The sequence below is a fragment of the Typopeltis vanoorti genome, chromosome 20, assembly GCF_054136105.1.
Source record: "Typopeltis vanoorti isolate ZY-2024b chromosome 20, IOZ_Tvanoo_1.0, whole genome shotgun sequence".
Lineage (NCBI taxonomy): Eukaryota > Metazoa > Arthropoda > Arachnida > Uropygi > Thelyphonidae > Typopeltis > Typopeltis vanoorti.
Genome location: NC_143568.1, coordinates 59720528 through 59748183, shown reverse-complemented (window position 1 = coordinate 59748183; position 27656 = coordinate 59720528). Strand labels below are relative to the sequence as shown.

The 27656-nt window shown below is 34.6% G+C and overlaps 1 long non-coding RNA gene across 2 annotated transcripts in view; it reads right to left on the bottom strand.

Annotated features, from left to right (window-relative positions):
* Positions 1-3473: 3473 nt before the first annotated feature.
* The window catches only part of LOC150095470 (uncharacterized), a 99914-nt gene continuing 75731 nt past the window's right edge, over positions 3474-27656 (bottom strand). For both annotated transcript variants that reach the window (XR_016550082.1, XR_016550083.1), the window contains exons 3-4: positions 25273-25317; positions 3474-3638 (exon numbers count right to left, since the gene is read on the bottom strand). This is a non-coding gene — a long non-coding RNA (uncharacterized LOC150095470). The remainder of the gene's footprint in view (positions 3639-25272; positions 25318-27656) is intronic.

The window sequence follows — 27656 nt, the reverse complement described above, 5'->3', positions numbered from 1 at the left end:
AAATGAAAATTTCGGACCATTTTTGTACTCATGTTACGACTGTTTCATCTTAGTATGACATTACTGCTTGTTCACCTTGGATGGCCCAATCTGTCACTATGCCGCTTTCAAATTCCGTTACTTTCTTCCCCCAGCCATTTCACCCGGACACAGTTCTACTGATTTGGGAGCATCATATTCCTCCAATTTATACGGGTCACAAACACCTGACTCGTTACATGCACGATGCACCTTGCCAATGGGAGACGCCGTTAACTTCTTTCCAAGCAGTGTATATTCACTTGCTAATATCTGTTTTCTTCTCTCAGATAAAAGTGTCCTATTAGTAGGCTTCTGTTCTCTTCGTTTTCACTAATGAAAACACGTACATTAATAGACGGTATGTTGCCGATCATTATACGAGATTCATTTTGATTAATATTTATGATTAACTCAAATCTTCGGAATTGAGGTATTCGTTCCTTCTAACGATATAGAAGCAAGAGGATTGAGTCTAAGGTATCTTAACTGAGAAGTACGCAAATATCGTTAGTTATGATAAATGCTTTATTTTTTGTTTTTGATTTCTTCTGTTTGAAATTAAGTTTCTTTGTACCGAATATGAATTATCGCTTTGTTACTGACTGGATTCTTATACGAATAGCAAAAATGGTATAAATGCAATCACGTGATCTGTATAAGCTCTGTATTCACCCAAGCATCCACCTTCCCATTCTTGCTGAAGAACATTCCGATTTCTTTTCTTTCTCTTTCTATCCAATAGACACTTGCTTTCCGTTTACGTTTGTTCTCTCGAGAACAAAATGCGAAGTTGACTTCCAGAAGCAAATGATCCTCCTGTGTCGGTTTTTCGAGTTCCGAAATATTACTTTATCCGCCTGAGATGACAGCATTCCTGAAGTGTGGCTAATGGCTTTTCTTCCTACCACTCGAATCGCGGGCGCGAGAATCACAATAAAAATACGTTATCCATCTCTCTCTCTCTCTCTCTCTCTCTCTCTCTCTCTCTCTCTCTCTCTCTCCCCTGTAAAATTAAAGAATGCTGTTAAGATTTCTTTTGAGGGCTCGATCTCCGCTCAGGTCGCAGAGTACTTGGCATTTCAAAGGTCCCACTCATTTCTCTTGCGTCGCGAATGTTAATATCCACAATTTCTTTCTCCGTTAAATCAACTTTGCATTGTGCCATCTTTACTTCTATCATTTGTTCCGGCAAAAGCGGAACAAATGATCCTGTCGCAGAAGTTCCAGTCTAAGAAGAGAAATGCCAAATAACCTTAAAGGCGAAACTGTTTTATCTGCTGTAACTCGTAACGGTCTTTAAAACACTATTGTCACTCTTACTCATCGCAGATAGCGATAAAGGTTTTAAATTTATCTTCGCCCCTGAACTTCCGTAAGAGTGACTTACTTTGACGTCATGAACAAATTCCGTATACTGAACAAATAAATGTTTCGTGAGTCTCTTTGTGATTTAAAGAAATCGACTTAATAAAAATAACATAATTCTTTTAAATTATGCAACATGATTAATAATACTCAGAGTATTATTAATGCAAACTAAGGTGGATATCTGTTTTTATGCGAAGAAAAACGGAATATGTACCTGTATAATAATTCTCAGCTCAATGAGGAAAACTGATTATTGCAGGTGAAAAACATTTTACATTAAATATTTGAATAATATTATGTAGAAGATGCATTATAAATGCAGTAATGATTTAAAGAGAACAATAGTTTACGTCATCGTTATCATGCTTGTCAAAGATTTAGGCGTAGAGTGACCTGTTTCAGCCGCTTTAGAAGTCATCATCTCCTAGATTTTCTTTTTCCTAATGGTTTGTAATTTAAGGCTTGTTTTGGTAATCTTTCTGTTTTCATTCTTTCAACGTATTTCATCCATTTGTGTTTATATTTTTTAATTTTTTCTATTAATGATTCCTAGTTTAATTCTTTCATAATTTCTTCGTTTCTTTTCTGATCGAATAGAGTATACTTTGCAGTTTTTCTCATAAACTTCATGTCGGTAGAGCTAATGGTGTTTGATTTTTCTGTTGATATTATCTGTTATCTGATATTATTCTGTTAATATGAGTTTATCATAATATAGTTTACGTCTTCTTCTCTTTACAGAATTTTTCAACTAAGTTACTTGGTCATTATTAGGGCAAACTGCACTTCCGTTCGCGTTGTTACTTCGCTTGATTAATTATGCCTTATCATTGAAGCAGCAACTTTATTTTTAATTTAATATTGTTACTTTAACATTCTACTGATTTTTTGAACTAATGGTATTCAACAAGAGTTCTCGTGTATGCAACACGCGGATCTGTGTTTTTTAACTTCTGTTCCACTTGATTATAACCATTATAGTTCGCATTCAGACTGCTCAAGGAACTTAGAATTCTGCCTTCATTAAAAATAAGTAAAGCACATAATTTATTGTTCCATTTATGATAATTCTACTTTCTGTACTTGCATCTCGATTATTTGTTATCTACGGAATATGCATGTTTTGCAATGAAAAGTATAGTGTATGTCCGCATCATTATTTCTAATTTTTACAGATGTGTTTCATCTTTTCTAGCAAGGATAAATACTATCGCTGCGTGGTGATTTACGAAAAACATCCTAATATCCTATAGAGAAAGTATCTTTCATGACTATCCTGTTCCTTAACATTTCAGTTCTGCGTGAGTTTTCTTCATTCCGTAACCTATGTCCCAATAATCTTAAGATAACAGCTTTAATTGGCCCTCGCATTCCTTGACATTCGCTCTTTTCTTTACAGTATTTTCTCTCCTTACGTATCTTCATCTCAAACATTCCGATTAGTTACTGAACACACTTTCGTCCTTCATCTGCCAGTAAATGGTTTGCCAAAGTGCTCATGTGAGCAGCAACAATAGCGCGGCTCTTAACGAAACCATGACAACGGAATTCTGTCAGACGCTAGTCGAGTAGCGTTAGCACGTCAACAGCAAAACTCTAAATATCCTCATGAAATCTGAGAAGAAACAAAAGTTCGCATGGGAACCACACATTATCACTTCCAGGCTCATTCTTTGCCTCGTTCGTTGGCATTTATCCGAAAGTGAGTCAGTTTATTTCTTTCAAGACAGAAACGAACTTAAGAAAACCTCATTCTGTGAATGAAGTGAATGAAAATATTTCTGAACATGTTTCATATTTTGACATTTTTATTTTTATTTTAACGGAAATAGATAAACATTAGAAGGAGCATAATTAAATAGGAGAAAAATCATTTTTATTAGGGAAACACATTCGTTCCTAATTTTTCAGCATTGTTCCTATGTTAGCATACAAGTTCTCTTTGACATGTTCTTGAAAATGATAGTAAACACATTCTCATGATATCATCTAGATAGGGAAATTCAGAAATTCTTTTGGGCTAAATATAAAACAAGTGATCCTCTGGTGATTTGCTGTCTCTCTCTCTCTCTCTCTCTCTCTCTCTCTCTCTCTCTCTCTTTCTCTGTAATTACTTTCAGTTGATGGGAATGGATGTGAAGTAAGTTTCTGTCAACCACAGGTTCCGCATTTACCAGCAAGATAGTAACATCCTCTACGATTTCTAAAAGTGCTAAATTATAGTCCAAATCGAACACAAATATTCTTAACTGAAAATAGTTTTTAAAAAATGAAATTGAAAATATTATAAATGGAATTGAAATGTCATTATGCAAATATTTGAAGCCGATATGAACTAAGGCATGTTTAGAGAAAAATCAAAAAGTAAAGGCAATTTATTTTTATTAATTGTAGAAAACTAAAATGTAGACGTTTATTTTGAAACATACTCCGCAAGTTTTTAAATTATCCGCAAGTTTTCTATCCCCGCTTCAGATAAACTGCAAATTTGCATTGAATAGTTTCAGTGTTTGAACTTACTAAATAAATGTGGACAAGAATCATACAAAATGCCACCCTTTTTTACATAGAAATACATAGCAATTTCTATGTATTTGATGTGTACAATACATTTTTGCACCTTTCACCATATTCTGCCAATCTGTTTTCAGCATCTGGTAAAGCTATCAAAGATGTGATGCCCTTATAATTATTCACATATTATTATTAGTATCAGAAAAAAGCAAAACTCACAGATTTATCAGAAAATCGGGAGTAGACATTTAGTAAGTATGATAATTTAGAAAGCCCTACTTATATTATGTTTTATTCAGTATATGTATTGTCTTTACTCTTCGATGTCTCTTTGGAAATACTTCATATGCACAATGTATGTACAGAATTAGATGAAATAATTGTTTTCAGTTATTATTAGAAAATACATAGATCAATTATGTTTTAGAAAAGATTAACTAATGCTATTACAATTAAAGATATCCACTCTTTACAACCATTTAATATTTCCTACTTTTCTTTGCATAGAATGCTGTACTGTGGTCGGCGACACCCCCTTGGTTGGAAACATCTCGATTTGAATTCCAAAATGGACGTAAAGGACATAAGGCATTTCGACTTGTGAGTTATTTGATGTCATACAGAGACCGGAGGGCTTTTTTATTCGAAAGTCGGTTTTTTCACTTCTGAAAACAGAACACCAGCTAGAAAAGAACATACGTGCACACACTGGCTTCATACCCTTAATTTCTTCGGCCATAGTGACAAAAACTAAATCTCTTCTTTGTGCTTCTGTTTCTTACGATACTTCAAACTATATTCATACATTTGACGAAATTTTTTTATGCAGTGAGGGAAGTTTCAAGTTATTATTATTATTATTATTATTATTATTATTAATATAACAGATGGGCGCTGTGTAGGCATACGAACGGACGCACGGTGATATCGCTGCTCCAGTTTTATATAGTTTTAAAGTGGTTCCAACTCCTGTTTTAAGTTGAAAGTGCTCCCAAGTAACCCTACTCATCACGCCGAAGACAGTGATATAAAATTCAACGAGATCGGCTAAGAAGAAACCATATTTTTAAGTGTTAAAAAGGGAACAGAGAGGACCGTGGTCAACAACGAGCGAAGAACAAAGGACGTCGCCATCTTCATAATCACGCCATACTGCCTAAGGGAAAAAAAGGTGAGTCATGAAGTGTATCAAATGCCTGGAGGATTTATCGTCCAACGGAAAAAATATAACTTGTACGAAATGCAGTAGGATTCTACACTTAAAATGTGCCGGCTTTTCAGAAACAACCGGGCAACATAAATATAAATCCAATGTCACACGCTAGGAATGGAAATGCGTACTCTGTTGGAAGAACAAAGAAACGCTCCTAAAGCAGCCACCTACGACGCAGCCAATTATACCGGAGGCAAAATCAGTCGACGAACTGAACAGACAAAAAAATGCAGGTGAGTCCTATAATTTCAACTCTTTAAATATACTAATAGGAAACGGTCTAGAGACCATAAAAGCCAGCTTAGTAGACCTTGTGCAAGAACTCTTTAATAAACAGAACGAACAAATAACAAAAAAATCTAGCAAATATGAAGATTTGGTAAAACATAATAATTTAGCAGTTATAGAAGTGTTGCAAACGGTAAAAGACATTAAAATGAGCATTAACGCACTAAATGACAGGCAACACAATTTGATGAAAGAGACATCCGAACTCCGTCAAGAACTTCATTCTCTAAAACTACAATACGAACGTTTAAATCTGCAACAACATAAAGAAGATCTTGTCATAAACGGTCTTCCTGAAATTGCGCCTACAGAAAATCTCAGAGACGTGATTTTAAAATTAGGCCAGTAATTGACATCCCCCTACAGCTTGACGACATTCAGACCGTAAATCGGATTCCTAGGAAGAGCAAAAACCAAGGCTTGCCACGACCTGCACCAGTCATAATTCGTCTTAAGAGCAAGTCCACAAGAGACAATCTCATAAAAGCCAGCAAGCAGAAAAAACCAGTTGCCAAGGACTTGAACACACAGCAAGACAATACACCAATCTTCCTATCCGAATATTTAACACCATTCAACCAGAATCTGTTGTACAAAGCAAGAAAAGCAAAAATGGAAAAAAATTACCAATTTTGGTGGACCAGAGATGCCAAGATATTCATAAGGAAGTCACAAACTTCAAAGCCAATACAAACTAAAAGCACAGAAGACATAGAAAGGCTTCCACTGTGAAAAAAAAGCCTCCTAAATAGTTCAAAAAGAAGCCCACAATAAAAAAGAAGTGAACCATGAAGACAGATGCAATAACACAGGATATACCGGCAATTTCACTTTGATCAGACCTTTCAGATCATTCATTTAATCTCCCAAACATCTGCCTACTTCCAACACAGCAACCAAACCAATAACAATTATATATATATATATATATATATATATATAACCAGTATCACCCTCAGATAAGCTAATTACAAAGCTTCGAGGGTGCAGTTGAGTTACATCCCAGTAGTAGTATCTATCAAACATTATTTACTTAACATTCTGTAATGAATACTTGTAGTAAACAGAAAATGTGATAGTAATACTTCAGTTATATATTTAAATTTAAAATTATATATTTAATTTACATATTTAAATTGAAAAAATTATTACTACGTAAAGTGCAACATAAGTAATATTGTTGAACTTGTGAGTTATTAAGTGTAAAGTATTACTATGATTATTATTAATGGTAATAATACACACTTTTTACTCTCGTGTCAACGAGAAATTCTGCAAATGATAATGATATTACGAGTAATTATAATTTTTACTGAACCATTTTGCAAGAAAAAGTTGCATTGTTGCCTAAATTTTAGTATATTCATGTAATTACTTGAGAGATAATAAACTATTATTATTAAAAATATTATTATTATTATTATTATTATTATTATTATTATTATTATTATTATTATTATTATTATCTGAGACCTCCAGGGAGTCAAGGACTTATCGAGGGAGGCTATAAATCACCCAACCCTGCTATCATACCTTCCTTTAAATTCATTTACACTAGATGCAGTCACTACCCCTAAGGGTAAATTATTTCACTCACTCACTGCTCTCTTAGAGAAAAACCTAGCTCTTACCCCTTTCTTGACTGAGAACAACGTTCTCTCCCCGCCTTCTATATAACGAAAAATTTCATCATTTGAAATGCTATGACACCCATTCAAAAGTTTATAGAACTCTATCATATCACCCCTCTTTCTCCTGTTAACCAGAGTCTGCAATCCACATATTCGCAATCTGTCCTCATAATCTAATAATCCGGATATAATCTTTGTAACTCTTCTTTGCACCCTTTCCGCAGCTTCTTTATTCCCTTGAAATCCGGGAGACCAAATCTGAGCACAGTAATTCAAGTGTGGTCTTATCAAAGCCTTATAAAGAGGCAAAATTACTTCCTTATCCTTACATGTCAAGGTTCGCTTCAGCATAGAAATTATCCTCTGAGTTGTATTTGTAACTTTTGCTATGTGACCTTTGCACTTTAAATTCTTATCCACCAATACACCAAGATCCCTTGCCTCTTCAGTTTCTTGTAGCATAACCCTGCTAATATAATATGCCGCTGGATCTCTAATCACGCCAAAGTGCATAACTTTACACTTACTAACATTAAACTGAGAGCCATTTTCGTTTGCCCAGATTTCCAGTCTATTCAAATCATTTTGTAATTGCTGAATATCAGTAGAATTCCTGATTGTCCTGCCTATCTTCGCATCATCAGCAAACAATTGCAAATCTGATGATAGACCCTGCTTGAAGTCATTAATATATAGATTGAACAATAGTGGCCCAAGGACTGAACCCTGAGGTACACCACTGGTTACCTTAAATCTGGTAGATTCACACCTACTTCATACCACGTTTTGATATCTGTCTGTTAACCATCCCCTGATCCAAGTCAATAGATTATGTTCCAATCCCATATTCTCCAGTTTATCGTGTGGTATGCTATCAAATGCCTTAGAAAAATCCAACATTATCATAGTGTATCCATTTCATTTATTCGACTCGGCCGTAACATTGTTATAAAATATGAGCAAATTGCTAAAACTAATGTACTACAACAGGGAATAATCAGACCACTCAAATGATGTTCCTATTATGGACTGAGCTATTCTCGCGATTTTTGGCATATCACAAAGTTAATATCAATTACCGATCCCAAACTCATCAGGATGTGTCAATGGCAAGGCAATTAAAAGCATTGAGCCAACCTTCGGAAGTTGCGTTTCGAAAGAGGCTGAATGCTTCCATTGATAGTTCAATCGTCTCGAGATACAAATTTGAAGGTATTGAAACAATTCCTGAACAATACTCTGCTGACGATGAGAGGCTAAAACGATAAACTTTCTATTCGGTATACAGACGTGCAGCAGCCGAAATACTGCTTTACTAGCAGTCTAAGAAATGTTCCAACGAGGCGATTTATTCTCCCATTAAATCATTTGAATGAATGTCTCAATAGGCAAGGTCACTTTATGAGTACTTGACACGCTTTATATTATTAATTATTCACTGGTGAATCTGTATTCAATCACTCTTATGCATGGAATTCGTTTACATTCTTCTACTTGAAGTCTGTTAATTGATAATAATTCTAAGCTACCTCATCATAAATCTCACACACGAAGTTATATAATTGCCTTAGATCATTGAACAGAATTCACAAGGGAAGTCATATGGAAATACTATTCGAGTCCTTTCAACCTGTCTGTGTTACTTCCCTTTAACTTGACACTATCGAATCACCTGTGTTTTGTTTAGGGAATTCTGAGAAGAAAGATTGCCAGTTTGAGTGAATAACAATTTGAGAGAGAATACTGTCGCCTATACATTTAGTAAAACACTAATGAATTTCACAACAATCATTTCAAATATTACTTTTGGCCTGCAGATTATGTCAGATGACAATGAGTCATTCATCAACACGCTTTGCCAGTTTTGAGATCTCATTCAACTTTGTTGTTCAACAATGTCTTTTCTATTGAGCCTCAAAAGTTCACAACCGTTTCAGTACAAAACTAATTAACAGAAATAAGCTTTAATGCAAAAAGTAATTCTGTTCATGTTTATGAGTATTTCTGTTTAAAGAAAATTCCTTACAGCGTCCAAAATCTTTAATAACTTATCCAGTTCGATTTAAGCTAAGCCTTTTGGTTATACTGTGATAAACCCGCTTCTTATACTTGAATGTTTGTGACTATAGCAATTTCCAAAACCAACTTCTTAAAGTTTACGCGCTGATTGGAATAATTTATGCATTGAATGTTTTATCGCAAAGCATTTTAAATTCTAAAATAAAATCTTTAATACACAGAGTATTAAATGTTAAGTACTCTCTGTTAAGTATTATTTAGTTTCAGTTATCTAGTAGTAGTTCAATTACATTGAACATGTCATACACAGTAGCATGTAAAAGCAACCAGGACGTAACAATAGTAACCTATTGTTATGTAGGATGACGACTGCAAGAATGCTTCATTTTAAATTGATCAAAATAATAATATATTTTGGGATAAAAATCACTTGTTTTTTTATATTAAGATAGAGCTATTCATAAAATATTACGTTCTGCATGCCATGGTGTTTATCCTACTTGTCTCGATACAACTAGGTTTTCTTCCAACTATGACTACCAGACGTTGTCAGTCGCTATATTCCCATCAAAATCTCATCGACGCAGATAGGAGTGGTCTAATGACAAGTACCTTTTTACTAGGCATCGTCTACTAACAAAAGCGATTATGTAACTAGACTCGAATAGTCTACTAAAACAGCAACAGTGATTGTGTTACTAGATAGGAATAATCAACTAACAACAACGATTCTGTTACAAAATAAGAACATTCAGATAACAAAAACAACTGTGGTTGTATAGTAGACGAGAACAGCCTGCAAAGAATAATAACAGCACAAACGATTTTGTCAGTATTCCAGAAGTCTCTTACGAACAAGGACAACAACGATGTAGACAGGAATCTGGATCCAACCAAAACAACTATTACGTCAACAGTCCGAAATTATCTACTAGAAACAACAACAATAATAGTCTGACAACAACAACTATGAGGTATAAGAAGAAGTATTTTAAAAATAAGTACAGCAATGATTGTTTTACCAGGGAGGAATAATTTAATAACAAGTTCAACAGCAATTGTTTTACTAGACAATAATAGTCTACTCCCAACCACAATAACAACTGCTGCTGCTAGACAGGAATATAAAATTACAAGAATTTTTGTTAATAGGTAGGATTGGAATAGTCTACTAATACAGCAACAATGAACACGTACTCGACGAATAGTCAAATAACAAAAAATAAAGTTTTAGTAGAGAAAGAGTCAACTAACAACAAAGGGATTGTGTTAATCGACAGGAATATTAAAATAACAAAATCACAACAATTGTTATGTAACAATACAAGAATATCCTAGTAATAACCAAAACAACAACGCGATTTTGATATTAGACAGGAAATATCTAATTGTCTCGCAACGATAACAACTACAATGATGGTGTTACAAGACAGAAATATATTAGTGACAATGAATGGGTTACTAAATATGAATAGTCTAGTAATAACAGCAACAGCGATATGTTATTAGACAAGAATTATCATAACAATAATAACAATTATTGTGGTACAAAACAGTAGCTTATCAAGAACAACAGTTGTGTTAATAGGCAGGAATAAGTATAACGACAGCTATTCGTTATACTTATTCCTTTACTTAGTCCTGTCGTTATACAGGACTAAGTATAACGACAGCTATTGTGATAAAAGACAGGAATAACCTACTACAACGAACAACAATGATTGTGTCAACAGGCAGTAATAGTTAAACAAAAACAACAACAATAATAACTGTTACTAGATATTAATTGTCTATTAACAAAAATAGAGCAACTGTGATATTACACTGGAATAATCTACTAACCTCCACAACTAAAACAACGGTGGTTGTGTTAGTTGTAACTATTAACAGGTAACACAACAGTGGTTGTATTACCTGTTAATAGTTAACTAATAATAACAAAAACTGTGTTACTGGAGAGGAATGATCAATTAACAACATAAAAGCTCGTGTTATCATACAAGAATCTCTAAACAACAAAAACAATGACATTGGCTGTATTACAAGAAAAGAAAAGTCGAGAAAGTATGATTTTATCATTAAAAAGGAATGGACTCGTTAGAAAAACAATAACAATGATTGTGTTACCAGACTAGAATAATGTAGTCAAAATGAGTGTGTTTCTAGACCGGAACAATTTAGTGAAAATGCTTGTGTTCTTAGACAGTAATAGTTCACTAAGGGTGAATATGTTACTAGACATTGATATTCTACTAACAACAACAACAACAACAAAGCTCGTGATATTAAACTCGATTACTCTAGTTTAATATCACAACTAACAACAACAATGGTTGTGTTTATAGAATAGAACAATCTACCTTAAACTATAATTATTGTACTACTAGAGAGGAGAGTCTCCTAACATAAACTGTGCTTGTGTCACTAGTCTGGATCATAAAACAAGAAAAACAACAACAATTTGGCATTGTCTCGAATAGTCTCATAACAACATTAACAATGGCTGTGTTGATAGACAGAAATAGTTTGGTAACAACGATTGTGGTACTAGACAGGAATAATCTACTGACAAATATCTTTTTACCGGACAGGAAGAGTCTATTATCAACAATGATTCCCTTAATAGACAGGATTAGTCTACTAACAACAAGGATTATGATTTTAGGTTAGCTTAATCTACTATTGTCAACAATGATTGCATTACTAGACGGGAACAGCAAAGTAACAACAACAACAACTATTGTGTTAATAGACAAGATGATTCAAGTAAACAAAAACGACCAAATGGTTGTAATACGAGACAAGAAAAAAATCGTATCAACAATAACCACGATTTTTATTTTTCACAGGAATAGTTTTGCAACAACAACAATAACAACAAGGATTCTATTAGTAACAATAGTTGTGTCAATAAAGAGGAATAATATAGTAACAAAGAATGTGGTCAGTAGACAGGAATAGTCCCCTCACAGTAACAACAAAGGTTGTGTTACTAGAGAGGAAGTCTACTCACAAACAAAAACGATTGTGCTAATAGTGAGGAATAATCTCCTAATAAAATAACTCTGTTATTAGACGGGAATAGACTTAAACAAAAACGAGTGTTTTACTTCCGAGGCATAAGCCTTCTAACAGTAATGTGGTACTAGAAAGGAATAATTCAGTAGTTCATTACACTAACAGCTATGCTATTAGTGTAAAGGAGCTCATAACCTGCCAAATGTATCAGCCTCACGCTTACCACCCATTGCTTAGGCCAGGGTTTCTCAAGCTGTGTTCCGCGGAATACTAATGTTCCGCGGAAGGTGAATAGGTGTTCCGCGAGAAGTTCTGGAATTTGTCATTTTAGTTTTCTAAGCATTTTTCATGAATAAATATTTTATTTTAAAATATTCTGAGGAGAATAATATTCGTGAGTATGTCGAAAAGTTCAGACCCAGAACGCCTAATAACATCTGTGTATCGTTAATTTTCACACATCGAAACCTTTCAACATTTCGGAAAGGGAATGCCGCTGTTTATGACGGGTCATAAAATTGCCTGCAAGTCCGTTACAGTAATTGGTGTCATATTTACTGTTCTCAAATCTGAAGGAAATGACATCTGTGTAGCAAATGTCAGTGACCAAGCAGCATATTTTTAAACATGGAAATATTCATGAATTATCGTTAATTTTCATACATTGAAAATTTTCAACAATCGGGAAAGAGAATACCGCCGTTTATGACCGATCATAAAAATTGCCTGCGAGCCGATTACAACAATGGGCGGCGTGTTCTCAAAACTGAACGAAATAACATCTGCGTTGCAAACGTCAGTGACCAATCAGCAAAGAAGTATAAAGAATATTTTTCCATTGAAGCTGAATATCAAGGTAGTCTGTATCCGGTTCTCAAATCTATTAATACTGAATACTTTCTTCGCAAGTTCGTATTGCAGTGTGTAAGTGCTTGTTCTGAAACGGGAGTGCCGTGATTTTTTTAAAAGTAATAGGAATACAGATTTAAATTCTAATATGAATAACAGACAAGGCACTTTGTTTAATTTTGGTATTAAGAAATCTCTTATTGAAGGTGTTTGTGACGGAACAGATAGTGAGTAATCCACCTCAAGCCTACAAAATATTATCTCCAGGATGTACAAAAGGAGGGGGAAACTACCAGCACACAGGAGAAAAAGTCTGCATTCACTCGTAAGTACTTATAATAATATTATAAATTTATTCGGTGATCAGAATGGGATATGTCAATGAAAATCAGCACAAATTAATTTAATGATGTTGGCCTGAAGAAACTACGACATGCTACAAAATTTCATTAGTCCAGTAATTGATAACTAATTTAAATGTAATTTGTATGTGTCAACATGCCACCGTATACATAAGTGTACTAATACTCTTCATGATTATTCCATAATTAATTATCAATACTTATGTTAATGTACGAACTTTAAAAAAATTTGGAAAGGTATTTACGAGTAAATTTGTTGGGACTGGGCCCTCGTCTTTTAAAAAAAGAATTCTTCTTGCTCTTTTAACTAATTATATAATTAATATTTGATTTATTTCGAACTATTTAATTTTTGTTACTGAATATTTTATCAAATCATTCTTATTGCAATTGCTTTTACATTATTTGTTACGGTTTAGTACTTTTCTTACAAGTATTGTTAAAATTCATATTTACTTTTGTGTGTTGCAGTCTTTTTTTACTATTTTGCATTATTCATTTACTTTTATATTATTCGACATTTCTTATTTATAATCTTATTGTTTTTCATACTAAAGTTACCTTTACAACACAATTCTATTTGTTTTTATTATAGCTCTGACAATTATTGGAATTTGAATATTATTGAAAAAATTCCCATGGATTCTTGTTTAAAGACAGGAACTTGAACACAAGGAGGAGCAAATACTCCTGCTGACACATCTACTCGTATGATTGGAGAAGATATGGAATTACAAACTGTGGTTTCTTCATAAGCTAATATTAAAGAACAAGAGTCATCTAAGAACAGATCAAAACGGAAGTACCATGAAAGTTATTTAAATTATGGATTTACGTGTATCGGCAATACACATGCTTCTGATGTAATGTGTGTTTTATGTAATAAAATACTAGTAAACAGTTCTTTGACTCCAGCTACTAAACCAAATACACTGATTACAAAGGAAAAGATATACAGGGTGTTCGGGATAAATTTGACAGTTTCGTAAGGAAAAAGAAAATCTTCTTTGTATCTATTAAATTTAATGAATTGACAAAAAAACATTACAGGCAGAGTTAATTACAATACTATCAACAAGATTTACTCAAAATAACCACCATTAGCATCGATCACAGCTTCAATTCTGCTTCGGAACCTCGAACAAGCTGATGCTACAGTCTCCCTGGGAAGGGCCGCAAAAACTGTTTTAATTTTATCCATTAACTGGGTTTTTGTATTACTGGAAGTGCGATTGGTGTCTTTTTCAACTGCGCCCCATACAAAATAATCCATGGGGTTAAGGTCTGGGGAGTTTGGAGGCCAAACATTTGGACTGGTGAAGTCGTAGAAATTTTCAGACAACCATTTTTGACTTTTCCCAGAGGTGTGGCAAGGGGCCGAATCCTGCTGCCATACATACGGCCTACCATTGGCTACCCTTGTTATCCAGGGCTTGACTACAGTTAGCAACTCCACGAACAAAGCCCGAATTCCAATGCCAGGGTTCTTCAACACCTGTTCCTGCAGATTTGCGAGGAATTCTGCTGTACGAACGCAATCAGATCGTCTGCTAGGGATCTTTCTTCTTGCTACATCCTCGTAGTCACCATTGCAAGTCTCTAGTTCATGCCTGATTGTTTTTACTGTATTCAGGGAGCATTGGGCAGCAGTCGTAATATCCTTATTTTGATGGCGGGCACGAATCATCATGATACAAGTTATTCTCTTCCATGATTCAGGTGGGTTCCAGCTATCCATCCTTTCTGACATCTTGTATATGAATGAAGAAGGGTCCAAACTTTTAAATGAAGAGAAGTGTGTGTTAATACATGTAACTTACGGAAAAATATAATTAATTATAAATATGTCAAATGTATCCCGAACACCCTGTACATGTTTTTAAGAGACGACGTGACTCGCTAGAAAAATCTAAACTTCAAATGGCTACAATCGCTACAACTGAAAATGCAAGAGAGGCGTCTTTTCGCGTGAGTTACCGCATTGCACTTCATGGTGAAACTCATACAATTGGTGAGACGCTCATTAAGCCTTGTGTGAAAGACATTGCATCATGGATGTTAAACGAGCAGGTTGCTAAAAAAATAGATGCAGTACGATTATCAAATGATACTGTTTCACGCCGAATCAAAGATCTTTCTGCTGACACAGAAAAAGAGCTAATTCATCGACTTAGACTGCAGTGAATATTCATTGCAAATGGATGAATCTACAGATGTCGCAAGACTCGCTGTATTACTAGTGTTTGTTCGTTACATATTTGATAAAAGTATTGAAGAAGATTTACTCATGTGCGAATATCTACAAGAAAAAACTACCGCAGAAGATATATTCAACTGTATTAATAATTATATTACAAAACAGGAACTCGGTTGGGAGAAGTGTATTGATATTTGAACAGATGGTGCTCAAGCAATGGTAGGAAAGATGAAGGGAGTTGTAACACGTATCCTGTAAGTAGCTACAAGAGCCATCAAAAGTCATTGTGTTTTACATAGACAAGCACTAGTAACAAAAAGAATTCCTACATATTTAAAAACTATTTTCAATGAAGCCGTAAAAATGATCAACTATCTCGACCACTTCAATTCCAGATTATTTAAAATTTTGTGCGATGAATGGGTAGTGCACATAACGCACTTTTATTACTTACTAAAGTGAGATGGCTATCCAGAGGAAAAGCATTATTGAGGCTTTTTGAACTTCGTAGTGAGTTAATGGTCTTCTTGATGTCACATAATTTAGGACAAAATTTTATTGAATTATTAAGAAATTATTCATGGTTGATGAGTCATGCGTATCTGGCAGATATTTTTACAAAATGCAATGAAATTAACTTATTACAAGGAAAGGATATTACAACTTTTAATACAAAAGATAAAATTGCATCTTTTGATAGGAAGTTGCAATTCTGGATTTCTACAGTTGAACTAAATAATTTTGATTGTTTTCCCACCTTGCATGAATTTTTGACTGAAATAAATTCTAAAGTAAATGACGAAGTATCTAATGTAATTTTAGAACACTTGAATGACTTGCAATCATCCCTTTTGCAATATTTTCCAAAATCCAGTGAGGACAATTCCTGGGTTCTGAATCCATTTACAGCGACAGCTAAGCCAGCAGGCTTCAGCGCAAGTGACTATGAAAATCTAATTGACTTAATTAGTGACTCTGATTTAAAAAAAAAATACAAGGAACTGCCAATAAATAATTTCTGGACAAATTTAACTGAAGAGTACCCCACCAGGTCAAAACTAGCTATTCTTGTTTTACTTCCTTTAACAACGACATATTTATGTGAGGCAGGATTTTCATATTATTGTTAGATCCTGGATGAAAGAATCTTGCAAAGAAATCATTCATTCAGGGTCTAACATACTAAACTACACAGACAAAGAGAAATACCTGTACATCAGCTGAAATTAAAGTGAAACTTCTTCACATATGTATAAAAATTGCATTAATTTTATGTACCATCTACTTTAATTTATTGTGATCATACCAAGATCGAATTAGAGAATGTCTTAAAAGAGGAATTTGTTAATATTCTTTAAGCCTCACTTTAGCTGTATAGAATGATTGTGAGTCACCAGGTAGATATTAAGTAACAATTCAACGCCAGAGGCAGTAGTTACGCGGAAGATACGTCGACACGAATTCCGTGAATACAAGAGTATAACAGCAAAGGAGAGAGCAAGGGATGAACTCAAGGGGAGAAAAGATATAGGTCGTGTGCAAAGGGGATTCCGAAAAAGAGGGCGCTCGAACGAAGAATATAAGGGAATGAGTGCCGTATCTGCTCGCTCTTGTCTTATCCTTTTCCTGGTTCCTGGTTCGGAAGTTAGCCGGTGGTTTGAGTAAGGGGGATGAAGCATCAGTGCTACGATGGTGGACGGCGAGCTTTCCTAAGAATGAGGTATGATTCCACGCAGAGCTGGAGGTGAAATTTCCAGCCCTAGCAGAATCGAATCCTCGTTGAAAAGTCCCATCGATTAGAGATGTTTCCTGAAACGGAAAGAATCGAGTCCCTGATCGGCAGTAATTATAAAGATAGCGTAGCCCCTGTGCTGGCGTAAGGACAGCCAATAGACAAGAGGTAACCAGACATACACGTGGTGCTGAAAGACGTCGGTAAAAGTCGGTAAAGTAGAATTACTCTATTTTGTGTTTAGAATTCCTTAGAAGAGAGAAAATTATTTGTGAATGTAAATTACGAACATTATTCTAAAGGACTTTGTGGACAGACTCTAATTAGAAAGTTAGCCTCCTATTGAGAATAAGAAGAATTGTTTGGAAGTGATCTTTTGTGTTGTATGTGATTGATTGAACATAACGAGACTGGGATTGTAGATTTATAGTAACTGAATAACATTAGAATGTTTGTTATATTAATTTATGAATTGCTCGCAGAAGGGAATTTTAGTTTAACACCATATCATTTGCTATCTATCCCTATTGTCAGTTACTGTTTTTTACTTGCTTTATAACCTTTGATTTAAACTTAAAGTGTGTTGATCTTTTAACTCAAGTTTCCTTATTCAGTATTGAGATGAATTGAATGCATAAATTTCTGTAGTGTATTTTGCTTTGATATTCCAATAAACATGACTTGTTTGCTTAAACCCGAGTTTTGCCTGACTATGCTTCCGAATTACCACTTATAAAAATAGAACCTCTTTTGGCGGGAAGGAATTAGAAAGTGTATATAATCATAGATTTAGGTCACGACTGCAGTCTGAATCTATACAGCCGTATTAAAGTAAAACATTGTGTAAGAGCGCTTCAGAATCTAGTATTGTCTCCCTGAGTAAGGATGTTTTCTGCTATACGATACAGGTTGGTGTAGCATAATATAAATTTGCCAGTATCCGAAGAGGAAGCAATCCTAGATGAAAGTATATTAGCCCCGATATCTGAAGAAGTAAAATAGCGATTAACAGAAAAACAGATAAATAGAAAGATAGAAAGGGAAGATATAAATAAGAAAAACAACGACGTAACATTATGCTGCAACCAAACCAAAGTCCAGGAACAGACTCGATGCTACACCAAATATGAAAATTCAACTTTCTAATATTGTGCCTGATATCAAAAGAATTTGTAATTCAAAGACCCAAAAACATCGGAGTCATTAAGAAATTAATTTGCAATATACGTGTTTTACTATTTTTATGTATTTTGTTTTTACTAATTAACATTTGAAAATAAATGATTGTTTTTTCTTAACGCTTAGATTTACATGTATTTTATTTATATTTACCTACCCTATAAAATCAGCACGCAGGAGAAAAAGTCTGCATTCACTCGTAAGTACTTATAATATTATAAATTTTTGGTGATCAGAATGGGATATGTCAATGAAAATCAGCACAAATTAATTTAACGATGGTTTCATTGATGTTTAATTAATTATTAATTAATTATCAATTATTAATTAACAACAAAATAAGCTAAATTACCAATTAATTATTAATTAATACATTACAAAATAACGAAGGTGAACATTTCAGGATTTGTAAAGTGTTCCGTCGTCGAAAAAGTTTGAGAAACCCTGGCCTAGGCCTGCACTAGCTGAAACAGAATTGTTCCGGAGTGGACTGAGAATGGATCGGAATGAATTGAAACATCTACTGCAGTATTAGCAGCAGTGTCATCATTCTTAGGAGCTACATGTGGCAGCATCACTATGGACAACATCATATGAGCACAGCTACTGAATTCAACACCTTATCACACCGGAAGTGATATTTTGGAATTGCTGTGTTCTAAAATAGAACACAGCAATTCCAAAATTCTAAAGTTCTCATGATAGGCAAACATCATAAGGAAAAGGATGGTCTGATGTGAAAATGAGTCAAAAAAACAAATGTATAACTTCCCACATAAGTGGAATATTGAAAAAAGAAATAGTGCATCTTGTACATGAATTTTAGTATCAGTTTCAGATGAATCTCAATTCCGACAAATCATTAAGTTTAAATTTACGGCATTAGACTAAAGATACTTTCGTGGAAAACAAGTGCAATTTTACTTTGTATATCTAGTGGAGATTATTTTTGTCACATGTGGTACACAATCGATAAGGGATTAACCTTTAATCCAGAAAATCTGGAAAAGTAATTGGGTATCTGTGTCCCAGTATATTAATCTTTGTAATTCCTAATCCTGTATACATTTAAATCAAATGATTACTTTATATTTAATTTAAAAGGAAACAAGAAGCTTGGCACATAATCTGCTTAAATGAAGAACTAAAATTAGAGGTAGAGATATTACCGCCAATGAAAACACTTTTTTTTTTCAGTTCAACTCTCTTGACCTGAGCTTATTTTTATCATTGGTGATGTCAGTTCTATGAATACCAAGACTTTTTTTAATTCTGTTTTTTTAATCCAATATTTTTAGGAATTGCTCTTACGAAGAAGATTATTTAGATCATCTAACCATGTTCTATGTACTTGGTCTTAATTTATAATCTTCCTGTGTTTGTTTGCTTTCTATAAATGGAGAACGATAATCTGTTTTTTTTTTCATTTATTTCTATAAGGATGTCTAGGAAAGGAAGGTTTTTTATTTTCTTCTAGTTCCAGAGTAACTTTTATGTTAGAGTGTAAGTTATTAAGATAGTCTTTAAATGCAGTCAGTTCTAGTGCTGATACTGGCCAAATGATGAAGATATCATCCACTTAGCGGAGCCAAATTTTTGGTTCGATGTGCCTGTTTTCTAGAGCATTATGTTCACAATTTTCCATATAGGGGTTTGCTAGAGCTGATGAAAGGAGCTGAACCCATTGCTAGTCCCTCTTTTTGTTCAGAGAGTTTGCCTTGGTAAAGGAAGAACGTGTTTTTTATGAAATGTTCGTAGAGCTGTACAATGTATGGTGGGAAGAGATTTTCTAGGACGTTTCTCCTTCTTCTTCTCCTCTCTTCCATCATCTATGTGGATGAGGATGAGGCCGAATGAACTCTTTACACTTCTGTCTGTCCCGGGAGAGTCCAAACAGGGGCGCTCTCAGAGGCTCACATTGGTGAGTACTAGCATGGCAAACCCGAGATACCCAAGCTAGACCTGATCTTACTTGATACAATATATACTTGGTATATCATATCTGGAGACTGGTCTTCTACTCTTCTTTCCCTCTACTCTCTCTTATTTCTTACCCCCCCCCCCCCAGTGCTATTAGAGCAACTCGAGGGCGAGGGCTGACTCTTTCCTCTCAAACTGTAGTTTCCACTATCAACTAAAAAAAAACTGCTGAATTCAGGTCAAGGAGTGGTGGTTGACACTTGACGAAAACTTAATCATTGAAACCGAATGAACTAGGATGTTTATTGTTTCATTTCTTGGAATCTTTGTGAAAAGGCTGACCACATCCATTTATAGAACACAGGAAGATTCCTTCATGCTTCCTCACACCACCACCCCAAGCAAAAAATAGGCCTCATAAAAACCTTAAGGGATAAAGCATACAGCATCCCCAGTACAGAAGAAAAGCAGAAAGAAGAAATACAATACTTAACACGGATCCTACAACTGAATGGTTTCAAACTAAGAAAATTAAGAAAATTCTTAATACAGCACCTACAAGAAACTTAAATAAACAAGACTTCAAGAACGCAGTCACTCTTCCTTATATCAAGAATGTAACAGATAAATTAGCCAAACTTCTCTACAAGTACAACATAAAAGTGACTTTCCTGCCACTTAAAAAAATATCAAAATCTCTTCATCCTCCCAAACCAGGAGGATGAAGAGATTTCACCCAATGAAAAAACATCACCCAATGAAAAAACCAGGAGTTTATAATATTCACTCTTCCTGTGGCATCAGCTACGTAGGCCAGACGGGAAGATCGGGAGAAATCCGCATGAGCGGATATCAAAAAGACGTGCAAAAAAAAGAGAGAACATAAGTCTGGCTTGACATTTCACACAACTTCTACTGGACAGAACAAACATGTCCTACATTGATAAAATCTGTTTCACAAGAAAATTCAAAGAGGCAGCAAATATGATTAAAATTCCTACGCAATGCAACAAAAATCAGGTTTAATTTTAAATCAAGTTTGGTCAGCGTTTATTAAAAATTTACCCAGTTCAGACCTCGGACACAGTGAAAGTGAACCACAGAATGCGACATCAAATAGCATTGTTTCCAGCTAACACGTATTAACGGTTGTATAGATCTGTTATTCTGTTTTTTAACGAACTTTTTTGATGTTCATAATACCAATAAATGAACTTGTTTTTTCGTAATTTCTTATAGTTTGTGCTTTAAACTGTTAGTTATCTTTACCCCTGAAGATGCTAGTCTGACGACTAACGAAACTTGTCAGGTTTGTTTTTTTGTACTTGTTTAGTTTTAAAAACAATCTTTTTTAATAAAACTGTGGTCACAAAACCGAAATAATTCGATTGAACTTCTTAACCACAAAAACCTCCCCATGATTAATGATTATGTGTGTCTGAATATATTAATCTTTGTAATTCTTTATCAAGTGGTATATAAATAATACTCATTTAAATCAAATGGTTCATTTATGTTTAATTTAAAAGGAAACAAGACAGCTTGGCATATAATCTACTTAAATGAAGGGATTAAATGGAGAGATTACCGTTAATGCAAAAACACGCGTTTTTTTTCAGCTCAACTGTTTATTTTAGTGTATTTTTATCACTGATGGTATCAGCTCCACATATACGAAGATGTTTTTTAGTTCTAAGATAAGAATATGTTGACTTATGGTATTGTTGACAGTGATGTTTTCCGACTGGTCCAGGACACAAGCGTATTAACGGTGTTTGAAATAGGAAGTGATCCCCATTTAGTGTTCAGTTGGATAAAATTGAACTCCATATAGAAAAGAAGGGTGTGCAAGAAAGTTTTGAAACGCAGCAAAGTTGAACAGCTATCAGATATGAACTGTAGACGCAAATACACAAACATTAGTCATGAAAAACTGAAGAGTTTGAAAACAAGAACCAAATTTTGGAGATTCAGTGGCATTTCTTGAAGACAACACTGATTGATTCAGCCAGAGAGGCATGTGGTGAGGTTGTCTGCAAGGATAGAAAAATCAGAACTCCACGGTAGATACAAGAAGTAAAAGAGGCAGTGAAAGAAAAGAAGAAAGCATATCAAAAGTTCCTGGCAAATACGTCAGCTTGTGCTCTTAAAAAATAGATAGACAAATGTAAGAAAGAAAGCACTGTGTGAAATTAGCTAAACAACAGTCTTGGGAAGACTTTGGTAAAAACATAGAAAACCAATATCAGGAAGGTGGTAAAATATTCGGAGGCTATTGAAAAAGCTTAGAAATGGAGGAAAGAGTACTGTAAACGGAATGTGATACGATAAAGTCGACATACAAATGGAAGATAGATATCCTTGAAGTATGGAGTAATTACTTTGAAAGATTGCTTAATAAAACAAATAGTGATAATATGGCAGTAGAAAGTACTCAACAGGAATATCTCTGGAATATACATCTGCACTCGAAGTAGAAAAAGCTATCTCAAACTTGAACTGTGGAAAGGCAGCAGGAGTAGATGATATTTGTCCTGAAATGCTCAAGTATGGAGGTATTATAAACGTTTTACGGTGACTGCACTGCATAGTTCAGAAGGCCTGGACAGAGGGACGAATTCCAGATGATTAGAGTAGAGCTCTCATAGTACACATCTATGAAACGATAAATAAAAATGAATGTGAGAATTACAGAGGAAATTCTCTACTGAGTTTTCCTAATAAGATTTCTGCAAGAATTCTTGAGAAATGCTAAAACAAAATGTGGAGGAAAGGCTTGGAGAAGAACAAGCTGGTTTCAGGTCAACAAGAGGTTTGTCAGTATCAGGTTTTCACTTCGAGACAAATAGTTGAGAAAAAATGGGAATATAAAAAGCATCTGTATTTACGTTTTGTAGATCTGGAAAACATACGAAAAGGTGCCAAGAGAGAAGCTATTCAAAACGCTACAGTTGTATGGTGTCAGTGGGACATTATATCAAGCAATACTTAGTCTTTATTTGAGTTGTAAATAAACAGTTAGAATTATAGGAGGTACAGTATGATGGTTTGATGCTATGTCAGGTGTGCTAAAAGGGTGTACATTAAACATTTCAGGCACAAGATTACGTTTGGCAAATTGAATTTGGAAATAGTCAGCAGAATTAGCAAAGCTGATATAGTAGGAAATCAACTGAATAAATTTATATGGAATAAGAGAAAGATTAGTCAAAACACCATAACTGTATACAAGACAGTGTTCAAACCAATTTTAACTTATGGATCTGAGAGCTGGGTTAGAAATAAAATACTTGATCAAAGGCCGGACACTACAGATATGTAACATCAAGAGACAGTTGGTGACTGCACATCGTAGAATTCCGTCTTGCTGTTAGAGTTGGATAGCTGTCTGTTTTGGTAGACGACCTCTGGAGAGGTAATCAGCTCTTCTTGTAATGATTTCCATCTCCTGGAACTACATCCATTCCACGAAATGACAATTCATGACTTACATTAAACAAACGTGCTACCTTTGCTTGCCCAGTTTGGTTGGCTGAGTAGTTAGCGCACCCACTCTCCAACCAACAGGTCTCGAGCTCGTATCCCGCTGAGGGCGTGGATGTTTGTGATTGACTTATCTCGTATACTGCTATAACCTTGATATCGCGCACTATGACCTTTGCTGTCCGTGCAAAATTAAAACCATAAATCTTCATCACCTTCGTCTGCTACTGCCCAACTTCAAGTCGTTCAACGGCTCAACAACTCAACGAATTACCTAAACAATGATGGTAGTGAAGCCGAATATAATAGATGTTTCTAGCATACTAAATAAAAAAAATGAATAAAGTAATATCGCAACCACTGTTTTGTTAGGCTTTAGTAATTTGCATTGCGATGAACCCGTGGTGTGGTAGATCAATTTCTACTGGATATTCGGAATATGCTTGCATTGCTGCCTATTATTTGAAATACATGCCTTCGGAGACACTGTCAAAAAGATCTTCTTTTAGCTATTTCATTCGGTTGCAATGACACAGTTGCATTGATTTGGGAGCATAACATTCCTCCAATTTATACCGGCTACAGACACTTGACTCGTTACAAATTACGATCAACTTTGCCAATAGGGGTGTCCGCTGCCTTCTTTCTAACCAGTGTATAATGTATGTTTTAAAAGAGTTGAAACAATATTTGAATATCATACTTCAGTGTATGCGTAGCATTTCATTTAATGAAAGTTTGCAGCAAAAGTAGAATCAGAATAGAAAGGTTCAATTTAGACATCACTTAAATTAGATTCACTAATAGACCTTGTTATTTCTGGGAAAAGTAACCAGGTTTCATAACATTCAGCACAGAGTACATGTATCATTCAAGAGTTAATTATATTCAGATTTGTTCTCAATCACTTTTGTGCAGCACTGACATTTTGTACTGCAAATACCGGAAATATTAAAATACACTGAATGTGCTACATTGAAATACTGAAAGATTGTTTTTAGAAACAGTAAATCGTGACATTTTTATTACTTTCATAAGTATCAGTATGCTTAATTTTCATGAATTTGTAACTTTTCTAGTATGCTGTATGGAAAATATAATTTAATATGCCTTATTTGATATTCATACCATTTACATACACTTACGCAGCTCTATCGTTTCTATCGCCCTTGATCTGGGAGGCGAAAAAACTTCACAAGAGCTTTTAGGTTGGAAAATGAGTCAGCAGATCTCATGCGAGGTGTCGCGCATTTTCTAAGAGAAGCATCATACGAGTGCTTAGTTTAAACTCTTAGGAACCAGGTAAACTGCTCTGAGACAACACACACTCGCACATTTACAAACAGGATTGTAAAGTCTCGTGCTATTAGTTGCCTCGATCGTTATTTCAGACATCTCTCAGTCAACAAAACCAGTTTTGATAGTATTAAAGTTATTTTACAGTGCTTATGGTATTCGATATCTAAGATGTAACTTACCTCTTTAGATCAACACATCCATCATCCTAAGGTGAGAATTCCTCCCTATTTTAGGAAAACGAATGAGAATCAGTAGTTCACTCGGAAATAATTTCTATCGTCTATACAAAAGAATTATTATACGGACAAATTTACGATTATAACACCATTTCAGAAGAGAAACGATATCCAGATGTCATTCTGGAAAAAAATTATTGTTTTTCTTAGTGCAGAGTAATTAATATATTCAAGTTTTCAGCAGGTAACGTCCTGAAGAAACGGAAGTGTTCAGATAACAGAGAGCCCAAGACGCCATCATGTTGGTGTAATACATTGACTAATAGAAACCAAATCTTTTTGAGGTCAGGTACCTCAAATCGTTGTGCGTCAATCCAAGATTCATGGAAAGCTACATTTTACTGATTTGTTTGTCTTTTTTTGGAAGCCCTGCAACCCATGAAGCATTTGTAAACAACGGAAACTATATCATCGATTGGCGAAGTATACATCAGCCTTGTGGAACCACGACCCTCCATGCCACAGCAATGCTATTTACAGATAAAGAAAAGCTACTGAACCACACTTCTGATCACGCAGTGACCACGACAACGGCCGAGTCTAATAACACGTTAGTGAGACAAATAGGAATGTAGAATCAGAGCACCATTACCATTTTTCTTCACTAGGATAAGAAATGTCGCCTGGCAGGAAGTTAATGGTTACGTGCGTAGTTCTGCTACAGAACTACGCATTATAGCAGTTATGTTGTGGTCAAAAATGGGACAACATATCATTTGCTGTCGATAAATACGTTTCATTTTTGATCTGCAAATCGTCCTATTACTTTTAGTAGGAGAGTTTTTCATTAATCTGTGTTTCCTCATAAACTGATTTTTTATTTATTTATTTATTATTCGGCATTAAGCAAATTCTTAACTGTTTCTTATTTAGTGCAATTTGTTAAATGAAAGAAAATGTCCTTTTGGTTGTACACTAAACATATGCATCATTGACTTAATGGCACGGCACAGAAATTTTCGTTGCGTATCTATTTCACTATGGGATGTTTTCGGACACAAAATACAGTATGTACCATATTCTCTCTATCTCACTCACTCCTCTTCTGTTTTTAAAATAAAAGTAAACAAAACACATACCTACTACACCACATATATCATTCACGGCATATTTTATTCTCTGTTCTTCTTGCTGGAAGAGTATTTACTAAGAATCCCAAGAAGCAGACTTTACGGTAATGGACGTCTCTTTGAATTATGAACAAGATCAAAGAGTAGGAATGCCAATTTTAAGAAATAATTTCCAGAGAGTTCCGTTAGTCAATAGGATTTCTAAGGCACCTCTACCTTAGTGTCCCATCAGAAGCGCTTAATAAGAAATGACGTGTGAGATATATTTGGTTCTTCCTTATACAGATCATAAGTTATTCAAAAGATGAATGACTTTGAGTAATGTCTTATTCGCTGTAATACGTTTCTAAAATTTTCCAGATGTGTTTTCTAAAGTTCACTGCGAAATATAAATGATTGGACATATCAGTCAGGATGCTGCTGCTGTTCGTGAAAACAGCCTTCTCTCCTATAGGCACTCCGATTATGAGAAGAAAGTAGAAAATGTTAATGACAACGTAGGAAAGAAAAAAAAAAGACCCGTATTCATATCAAGTAAAATTGGTTGCTGATCGATGAATATAAAAATATAAAATAACGAAAAACAAAACATCAAATTACTTCTATCGTTGAAATCGGTTGTTAAATAACTGAAGAAGTTTTCGTTTGATTTTGTTAAACAGTTGCTTATAATCGAGAATTTATGAAATACAGAGGAAGACATCATTCGTATCTGATTATTCGGATGGCATCCTTTTTTCGGGATAAACCAAATTTAATAAATGCTACTACTGCTAATAATAATAATAATTTTGGTTAAACTGTCGGCAGTACCATTCGTATTCGTACATAGCTGGCATTTTCGTGATTTTGTGGAAATTATTTCATAACTCCAAATAGACCTGGAATACCAAGGTTTAAGTGAACCGAACTTACATATACCCCCACTAACGAATTGCCAGAGCGGTGTACCCATATATTATTATTACTACGATAAAGAGCCAAGAGACTAATTTTCCGGCGGCGTAAATTAAGTTAAGGGAATTCCCCTTAACTTAATTTACGCCGCCGGAAAAATAGCCTCTTGGCTCTTTATCGTTCTCAGGAGACCTTTACAGAATAAGAAACAAACAGTTGAACAATGAGAATTATAGAAGTCGCTTTCTCTTTTAGAGAGAGCGACTCAGCCTAAAATCTTGCATTCATACATATATAATTCATACAATCATTTAACTTTGGTTGCAAGAAGAAAGCAGAGATCGACAAATATATATGCAC